This window comes from Anneissia japonica, unplaced genomic scaffold, assembly GCF_011630105.1.
Source record: "Anneissia japonica isolate Jap-2015-1 unplaced genomic scaffold, ASM1163010v1 scaffold287617_len321496_cov130, whole genome shotgun sequence".
NCBI classification, from domain to species: domain Eukaryota; kingdom Metazoa; phylum Echinodermata; class Crinoidea; order Comatulida; family Comatulidae; genus Anneissia; species Anneissia japonica.
The window spans coordinates 200050-210673 of NW_022696710.1; the positions used below are offsets into that span (position 1 = coordinate 200050).

General features: G+C 35.1%; 1 long non-coding RNA gene across 1 annotated transcript in view; it reads left to right on the plus strand.

The window, feature by feature from the left end:
* Positions 1 to 8466: 8466 nt before the first annotated feature.
* LOC117102147 overlaps positions 8467 to 10624 on the plus strand; it is a 9890-nt gene continuing 7732 nt past the window's right edge. The window contains exon 1 of the long non-coding RNA XR_004444365.1: positions 8467 to 9827. This is a non-coding gene — a long non-coding RNA (uncharacterized LOC117102147). The remainder of the gene's footprint in view (positions 9828 to 10624) is intronic.

A 10624-nucleotide genomic window follows, 5' to 3' on the forward strand; every position in this document is an offset into this window, starting at 1 on the left:
CAGCAAAAAAAGAATGATGTTAATTCTTTTTCTATTTTCTTCCCATATAACAGATTCGAACAGCAGACAGCCAGAAAAAAAAAACTTCAGTGACAAGGAAGGGAAGCCTAACATTGATGGGACATCAGAACGTGAGAATAGTGATGAGTCGCAGAGCACCAGAACGGAAGGGAAGGAGAATATATCCACAAAGACGAGAATGGTAGTATTGATGGGACATCAGAAAGTGAGAATAGTGATGAGTCGCAGAGCACTAGAACAGAAGGGAAGGAGAATATATCCACAGACAAACACGAGAATGGTAGTATTGATGGAACATCAGAAAGTGAGAATAGTGATGAGTCGCAGAGCACAAGAACGGAAGGGAAGGAGAACAAATCCACAGACTTAAAAAGTCACTCCATTCCTCAGAAATCAACAAGAATGTTGAAATAAATTCTAATTCTCTCAATGAATTAATATTTCCAAAAATAATTTCACAAATTTTTTATTTGTTTTACTCATTCTAATAACACACTGGAATGATTTTGGTTCATTATCCAAATACAAATGTTTGACACTATCTAATAACCTTTTAATTTTTTTTTTTTCAGTAGAACATGCATTGTAAACTAACTTGCAATCCATATAACATGGATAAGGCAACACTTACTTTCAAGATAAACATCAATTCCTTCCAAAGATTTCCCCTTATGCTCCCCAATGCTTCCCCTCTCCATCATCACAAGGACTTTCGACACCTTGGCAAGCTGTAGTGTGGATTCAGGTAGTCTGTAACATTCCCTGTGAATTCCTACGTCGTGACCCATGAAGGCTGCCAACATATCCAGTTCATGGTCCTTCAGGGATAGTACCTGCGACATTGTTGCAATGTGTTTCCGCAGTTTTGTGGATCGCAGTGTTTCTGGATTCTCTGCATGAAATTTATCTGCGTAGATCCTCAAGCAATCACTTCCTCTAATGTGTGCTTTTGATCCAAAGTGACATCTGGCGAACACATAGGGATTGTCTTCATCAACACCTGCAGTAATGCGTGTAATATTCATCAGCTGGATGTTGGCATACATAGATTTGTGAACAGAATGGGAACAACTCGTCCACGCTTTCCTCGTACCACAATTCTTGTTAGATGCCTTACTAATGAACGTTCCACATTACTTAAAGTAGAGATAACATCAGATGAAGCACAATCTGAAGGGTTTGCTGGCTGGCGCTGAGATAAAAGGAGCCTTTCCGCCTCTCCACTTCGTCTTTTATTGAAGAGAATATTAACATGAGTTAGTGTTAGTTCGCACAATTTACTCCTGTCTGATGATGAAGTACTGTCTGTTCCAACTGAGCTCCTCAACAAAGTACTGTACTTTCAGTTTTGATGTAGTTGGTTAGTTTTGTTACATCTTCTGCCATTGGCAAGAGATGCTTCCAGTGCCAATCTTCTGTTTTGCGATTGTGTGATGTGCTGCTGCTGTAACCTCTATGCGCCAATCAGACCCAGAAACTTCCTGAAAACATTTCACTCGGTCTTGGAGTTCTCTATCCAAGCCCTTCACAGCTGATGTCAAGATTTGAGCAGCTATTTTATTAATCATCTAGAACTTTATTGAAATCTTCTGCTTTATCACATTTTTTTATGCCTATAACCTTTAAAAGAAGTAATACAACACAACTTTTGTCATGGATTTATAATCATCATGTTTGATAGCTATCACTAAAATAACCTGTTTGCCTTTCTATTGATGCCTTATTTGTTAAGATTGTCTCACTGGGGTGCATGTGTAAATTCGGACAATGTAGAAAATTAAAAATTGCAACAATCTATTGGATTACGACCTGGTGTTTCAATGCAGTGGAGCATGTGGACACCAAAAAAGTATTCGCTAATTCTGTCAACGAATGTCCCGCTCCAAAAATCCCCTATGCAATGATGATATCTAATAATCTGAGCATAATCATAATATGAGTGTTGGATAGTGGCCAAGTGACAGGGATGTTGGGAGTTAGTCTTGCCAGACAGAGGTAGCCAATACCTTTGAGATCGAGAAGCTTCACTTCAAGGTTGAGTCTTAAATTCACGGACACTTGTTGTCATGTGAACAGGACCGTTATAGTTGCCCAAATTTAAGCAATAATGATTAATATTGTTTTCGAAATCCAATAAATGTTTGTTGTTTTTCATTTTTGACAATTTATTCACCCAATCCATATACCAGGGAGACTGTTATAATTAATAACGCATTTTAAATGGAAAAGCAGATAAACAAGCTATTTCAGTGATGTCTATCAATATGACAACTAGAAATCCATGAAGAAAGTTAAAAGACATTTTTTGCTCTATTTTTCTTGTATTAAACCATCTCTCATTCAGTCGTGTAATTACAGTTGGGATTAACAACTCATTGTACTCTTGACTGTACTTCTCTTTACAGAGAAAGTATGCTGCTGTGTGCTGTATATAAATGGTGTAACAATAATAAACAATGTCTTTCTAAAGGAAAGTAAAAACTGCAGTCCATTTGGATTCAGACAGATATGACACAAAATTTTCTAAATTGTGGGATAAAATGGAGCCTAAAACTATGTGTTACTCCATGTTTTGTAGGCTTTGTAGAAGAATTCCCAAGATATTGGGAGTGTCTGCAACAATAACAAAAAAAAGCAAAGAGAACAGAGCTCTCTCATGTAGGAACCCGGCTTTTTGTTAGCTTTTTCTTTAGTACTTCAAAGAAAAAGTGAAAAGGTAATAGCATTTACAGTAAGACATTTGTATGTATCAACACTGAATTAATATAGTGTTCCTATTAACTGTAACAGCTCCCTTCTGTATTTTAGATGGACTCCGTTTTTGCTTTAATGCCTGCTATGTCAACACCATCAAGCTGTTTCACTATACCTTACCTCTGTCTCCTGTCTGTTTTCAAGAATAATCCCCTTTTTACTACTATTTTTGTGGTATAGCAATATCATGTATAAAAGCAAAGGAAGATTGTAGTTGAGCTCTAATAATTGTAACATGATTTATCATTTATTGATTCATCATTAGTAAAAAGTTGTGAATAGGTTGTCAGCGAGTTCTTATTTCAATTTTTGTAAACATTGATCTTTGTTTTGTGAAACAAAATTACCCCAAACTAATTGCCAGCTTTTTTTTCTTCTAAATATTGATGTCCTAAGCAGTTGAAATAAAAAAAAAATAAATAAATCAAAATTAAATTTAAAAAAAATAGTAGGCCATAAAATGTATTTCAGTGGGATCCTTTTGATTAAAATCATAGTAACTTAAAATATTTTTCATGCAAACACATTTTTACATACTTTTGAAAATCCTGTGTTCAACATACACTTTAAGAAAAGGTTGATCTCATTTTACATTGCACTAAAATAAGGTGTGTATAGGTAATTGCCATTAAATCATGTTGATGTACTCACATCTGCCTGTTTACCAATACAGTTGATATGTATATGAAAGCAGACCTCATTTTTCATTATACTTTATAACTGGGCTTGAAAACACAATGACAGCACGACAAAAAATATTTTTCACTGTACATCCCTTTTTACAGAGAAGGTACAGTAGGGTAGTTGTCATGTAAAAATTATACATCTTTTTGTTGTAATAACCTGTAAATGAAATATTAGTATTTCTAAATTTAAGTCCTATAAAATGTGTTATGGGTATGAATGCAAACAATCAATCAAAATTATGCTTTTACTACGTAAAAAAGTATTTCTAGTTTTATTTGATGCTGCTAGTTGAAAGAGAGATGCCAGTATCAAACTCTAATGAAGATGAGTTTTTTGTGCTAGAGATTAAAAGTTTAATGGTTATTTAACATGTTGATGCTGATCAGTGGGGGATATACAGGGTTGGTACCATATCTAGAGAAGTACTTTAACTGTACTTATTGACCTCATGTTTCCTCAGAGCCAAGCATAGACAACATAGGGCCTACAGGACAGATTTACACAATTTATGACTGAGCTTAAAATGACATTAACAATTTTAGTTCAGATATAAGTGAACAAAATTTCTGTCTGATACCAGTTATGCAAATTATGTTTCAATTGTAAAAAAAAAATTATTTGTTTGGGTGGTGCGTTACAATAAATTGTCTTACAAGATGTCTATTTTCGCTACATTTTATTCAACTGTTTGATAAGAGAATAGAAGTTTGTTTTAATTTTTGAACATACATCTCAGTCTGATTTTAGTTTTTGTCTGCATAAATGACCTCCATTCAATTTATTGATTCATCATGAGTAAAATGTTGTGAATAGGTGATCAGCGAGTTCTTATGTCACTTTTTGTAAACAATGATTTTTGTTTTGTGAAACAAAATTACCCCAAACTAAATGCCAGCTTATTCCTTCTAAATATTGATGTCCTAAGCAAAAAAAAATAAATTAAAAAAAATAGGCCATAAAATGTGTTTCAGTGGGATCCTTTTGATTAAAATCATAGTAACAACTTTAAATATTTTTCATGCAAGCACATTTTTACATACTTTTACAATCCTGTGTTCAGCATACACTCAAGAGAAGGTTGGCCTCATTTTACATTAAATCACATTGATGTACTCACATGTGCCTTTGCACCAATACAGTTGATGTGTATAATATGACAGCTCACCTCATTTTACATTATGCACAAATAATGTGTGTATGGGTGATTGGCATTAAATTACATTACGTTGATGTACTCACATCTGCCTGTTCACCAATACAGTTGATGTGTATAATATGACAGCTGACCTTATTTTACATTATGCACACAAATAATGTGTGTATAGATGATTGGCATTAAATCACATTGATGTACTCACATGTGCCTGTTATTCACAACTAACGTGGGTATAGATGATTGACATTAAGGGTGTGTTTCTACTTATAAACACAAAATAATCGATTTTTTAAAACCGTTTATTTTAATGAGTACCAGACAGCCTGCTGGTGTTGCAACTGCATTTTTGATTTTTCAAAAATCGGTTTTCGTGACGGAAATTACGTCACCATTTTGTTTATACAACACGTTGTTTTCTTAACTGTATAGAATAGTATCTTTGTTATTCCTGTCATAATGACGAGTAGTAAGATACGATGTGGGGCGAGAAGGCAAATGTTTTCGGCTGGCTCATCGGCACAATTATGAACGACGACCAAACGAAGACAACGGTAGGCCCAAGTCCTAGGCCCAATATTCCCCCGCCCACAAAATAATTACAAAACTAATTCTTCACTCCTCATGTTTGTTGATGTTTTTAGCTTGTAGGCCTAGGATATGAACAAGAGGACATTTTTTTTTAAAAGTTCGCGCCTAATACTATCTAGTCTTTGCAGTGATTGACCTGGAGGTCACATTTCACCTGATAATCGCTTTTTTTTGCGTTGCAGCTAAAAGGTGCACAGACAAATCGGTTATTTGCCGTTCAAACACGCTATCCATTGCGTGTTTTTAATCGATTTTTTTAATCGCTTTTTTCAAACTGGTCCCGTTTCTACTGCGAGAATAAAAGCGATTTTTCGAAAAAGCGATTTTTAATCGATTAGTTCTTTCCAGTAGAAACAGGCCCTAAATCACATTGATGTACTCACATGTGCCTGTTCACCAATACAGTTGATGTGTATAATATGACAGCTGACCTCATTTTACATTATGCACAAATAATGTGTGTATAGATGATTAGCATTAAATCACATTGATGTACTTGATGTACTCACATTTGCCTGTTCACCAATACAGTTGATGTGTATGATATGAAAGCTGACCTCATTAGTATAAGAGACAGATATATACACACAACTACTTGCAAAACGCCTCTACATTTATTCTATTTGCTGCACCCATTGTAGGATAATACGTCAGAGAAATTGGTTGCAAATTTAGAATAAGATGCAATAAGTTTATTAGAGACAATTCATTAGGCTTTCGTGTAGCTAAGCATTTCAATCAAGGCAACCATTCTATCATTAACTTTAAGTTTATTTAATTATCTATAGGTTTCAAATCCTTTCCCGACGACGCTGTAGAGAATTAAAATGGATAAATTAACTTAAATACTCACAAAAATGGCACAAATACGGATTTATTTAAGTTTATACTATTATTAATTCATTCATTCATTTATTCATTAAGGAAAATAATTTATTTATTTATTTGTAATTTTATTAATTTGTCATTTTAATTTGTTATGTATTTGTTATATTTATTTATTTAAGTTATTAGCTTGGTTCACGTCCAACTTTTATCTAGATATATATCCACTTAACTAGTTAAAAGTTGGACTTGAACCACTCAATTATAGCTAGTTAAAGGAATTAGGTCACTTAAGTTAAGTGACTTAACTTTACTAGAATAACGGTAAATTAACTTGCTTAATGGTAAAGTCGGCTCGGATTACAAGGACACGATTACGTAACGTAGGCATCTAAGCCAGCTTTGTTGTATTGTACCACCATTATCATCTTCTGGCTGGCAATAACCTACTTCAACAATGCTAACAACAGCATCGAAGTAGTCTCATTAGTCTGGTTTTCAGAAATTATTTGTAATATTTTGGGTAAACACCCAGCAAACGTCCGTTTTACGAATAGTCGATATTACCAATGACCTTTGCCCTTTGCATCATCGACCAAGTAATAACGTTAAAAAGTCCGATTGCGTACGTTTTTCAAAGTGATAATGTATATTTGTCTTAATAATAAAATCTGATTTGTTGTATTTATTTATTGACAATTCAATCTTTTCTATTTCTGCTATAATAGTCGCTATTAATTCAATTTCAACGAACTACCACCAACGCCAGTCGTTAAAATGAGCGCACATGTTTACGATGATCTTATACACATCTAGATACTTATTTGACACCGCGAAGCTAGATTTTCGCAAAGTGCATGTAAACAACACAATTGAGCGATCTAAAAACTACAAAACAGGACAGAAAGGTCCATAAAGTATACATACGTTTTAATGAAAATTAAAAAACTATTTTGTTAAATGGAAGAATGCTAGCTAGCGATTAAAATAATTCGTTTTTTATCGAAGGTAAATGTAGCTAGGGCCAGGGCCTAGAGAATCTGCCACTTAGATTGCTATAGAACACGCTTCTGCACTGGTCGTTGGTTCATACTGGTCGGCTAGGTTAGGTAGTGGAAACTCACACCTTCTCACAGTAGTTTACAATTTTTTTTGAACGAATACCACTTGGTACTAGAGGTTCGTAAAATACAGTAGATGTTTTATTAAACAAGCCTTCCGACCATGTGACGTCGACGGCCTGAAACTGGCTGGCTGTTTATCTGGCTCTAACTTGGCATCGAACGCAATTAGGGGATTATCGTATCATGTTTCAAGACGGGTATATCTAGATAAAGTTCGACGTGAACCAGGCTATTGAAACCATAGGCCTACAGTCGGCAGATTAGCTCTTTAATTTATCTTTATCTCCTTTGTTTTTACCGCCCATTATAACCCTCCTTTAATTATACTGTACATATCTCACAATCATGGTTTATCTCAGTCACTGATAAGCTGTTTATCTCCGTTTGCTAGTTTGTAAAGCTGTTTTAATCATAAGTGTTTCGATGAGGAAGAGCGCAGGAGTGCTCAAAATATTCGAATTAAAAAAATGTATTTATGTCTATCATGTCAACGTATACGAAATCGCATATGGATATGCGATTTTGTACATATTAGTTACGTTGATAAGCCTATTTTAATTCAGTAGTCGTCTAAAGCTGTATTTACATTTGACACGATAACGCCACGACAACGACATATCGCGTAGTTTGTATTCTTCAACACTGCGCGCATCTGTCTCGTGTCGTTAACGTGTCGTAATCGTAGTGTAAATGTAGCTTAACACTGTACGTGACGCAGGCGCGATCGAAATATTTTTGTTTAATTAAGTTCTATGTTCCAAGAGTCAACGACTGACATGGATTTATTCTGTGTTACAAGTCTATTTTCGATTTTAAATATATTTTTTTATTATTTTATTTATTTTATTTTTAAAATTAATTTTAAATTTATATTAAATTAAAATTAAATTTAAAATTTAGGAAAAGAAGCAAAAGAATATAGTTATAAATATAATTTAAATTACAAATACAACACAAACGCTAATGAATCTCTCCATTTTTTCAAAAATCATTTCGATAAAATATAGTATATTCTGCTTAAAAACTGTTTTCTATTTTTTTTTCAAATTGTTTATATTATTCAAATTTCATATATATATATATATATATATATATATATATATACATATATACATTCATATACATATACCTATACATACCCACACCCACACGCCCACACGCCACAGTTATGAACTTCCTGACGTTGAACAAAGACTGAAATATCATACTTTGAATAGTTAATTGTTCGATTTTTTATATTAAATTTTTTAAATATTGTTTTGCTAAATGAGCTAATTTGACATTCTATTACGTCATCATACACTCAGGGATCCCATGAGATGGCAACACGCATGCACAGCTTTTCTTAGCAACACTAATTTGCCGTACGGTGTATGGTGAATTTTGTTCAGATTTATACTTCAATTATTCTGTTAATAAACACACGTAGTGTGTTTCTGCTTATTATAAATTAACCTGCAACCTTCATAGGTTGAAGTGTTTGATGTTACAGGTTATAATTAATTGGAAGTAAGTAATTTTTTTAGGGCTAATATTGACAAGATGGCCTCGCCGCTATCACCGGCGAATTTTGCGGATATCGATCGAGGGTCTAACGAGCGTCGGAGCTGGCGCTGCTACCGATACGGTTGCTAGGCCTAGGCCAAGTAATAATAAACTGAAGGACAGTGTGACTGATCTATCTCCGAAAGAATCTAGTGCTAGCGCGGCTAGCACAAGTTGTAACAAGATGTTACAAAGCCTAAGGCTAAGAAACATAAGTCTCGGCTTGTCGAGGAAGGCTCGGCCATTCTTACAATGTTGACTGAGATTCGAGAGGGCCAACAAAGATTTGGCTCGAGGTGGGGGACCTGGAGGATTTCTGTTATAACTGTGAGACTGAGGTCGCTGATCCCCTTGATATTCCACAACCTAGCCTACCCGAAGAAAGGGTTGATGATATGGAGAAGGAATGCACTGTTAGTTTATTCAAAGATATGGCTGGAAAACTTCTTAATAAGGAAAGTTGTGGCAAAGGCATAGACCAGGATCTAGCTAATATTGTTAATACCCTTTTTAGAGAGGGTACTAGTGAGGACAAGTGTACTGACCTAACAAGGAAAACTAGTAGGCCAGAGAATTGCGAGGGCCTATCTAATGTCAGGGTCAACCAGCTGGTTTGGGATATAATTAGACCTGAAAAACTGGTCTTGTAAAAGGATCAACATATTTGACCTATTTGTTAAATGAGATTGCAAAGCATAAGGATAGCCCTGATCTCATCAAAGACTCATTGACCTGGGCATTGATGCTTTAGCCCTGCTGGGCAATTCAAATCGAAATTTAAATTTGAGAAGACGGAACTGTATGAAATCCGATTTAAAGAAGGATTATTCTCATCTTTGTTCACCATCTGCCCCATTTACTGATATGTTGTTTGGCGATGATGTCTCGAGGCGAGTTAAAGATATTCAGGAAATAAACAGAGCCGGTAGCAGAATTAGCACTACAACTACTGGTTTCAAGACCCCATTCTACAATACACAGAGAGGCAGAATGAGAGGTCATGGCTTTTTCAGAGGCCGCGGTAGGGGCAGAGGGAACTACCACTACCATGAGTCAAAAAACTACTACAGGGGGAAGGTGATCAAGTCTCACAAGCAAAAGTAGAGACTCATCATACAGAACCCCCAGTAAGTATACCTATTTTGTCTGATACATCCTTCCAAGCAGGAAGGTTGAAACAATTTGAACGCCAATGGAGGGATATTACCTCAGATGAGAGAATTATTGATATAGCACTACATGCGCACATTGAGTTGGTTAATAACACACCACCAGTACAAATTGGTCATCCAAAAATAACTACATTCAATGCATCAGAAGCAGGCCATATTGAGACTGAAATAAGTAAATTACTAGATAAGCATGCTATAATACATTCAACACATTGTGAGGGGGAATTATCTCCCCAATCTTTGTAGTACCCAAGAAGGATGGCTCCTTCAGAATGATTTTGAATCTAAAGTTTTTGAATGACCATGTTCAATATCGTCATTTAAAAATGGACACATTTGAGACAGCATTGCGTCTCGTTACGCCGGGGTGTTTTATGGCATCTGTTGATTTAAAAGATGCTTATTACTCGATTCCAATTGCTGCAGAACATCATAAATATCTAAAATTTATTTGGAAAGGTCAATTGTTTCAATTTACCTGCTTGCCAATTAATGGATTGGCATCTGCTCCTCGCATGTTTGCCAAATTATTAAAACCATAAAAAAAAAGGTCAATTCGAGGTCAATCAATCATGATGGCTGTGAAGTGCTTTAGTTATAAAATGTCTGATTTTGCATTGATGTTACATGTTTTGCACTGTTCCAGTGAAGATTATGATTGCTATGGTATTCCTGAATATTATTCCTGTCTCTTATACACATCTAGATGTGTATAAGAGACAGCTTCTGCACTGGTCGTTGGTTCATACTGG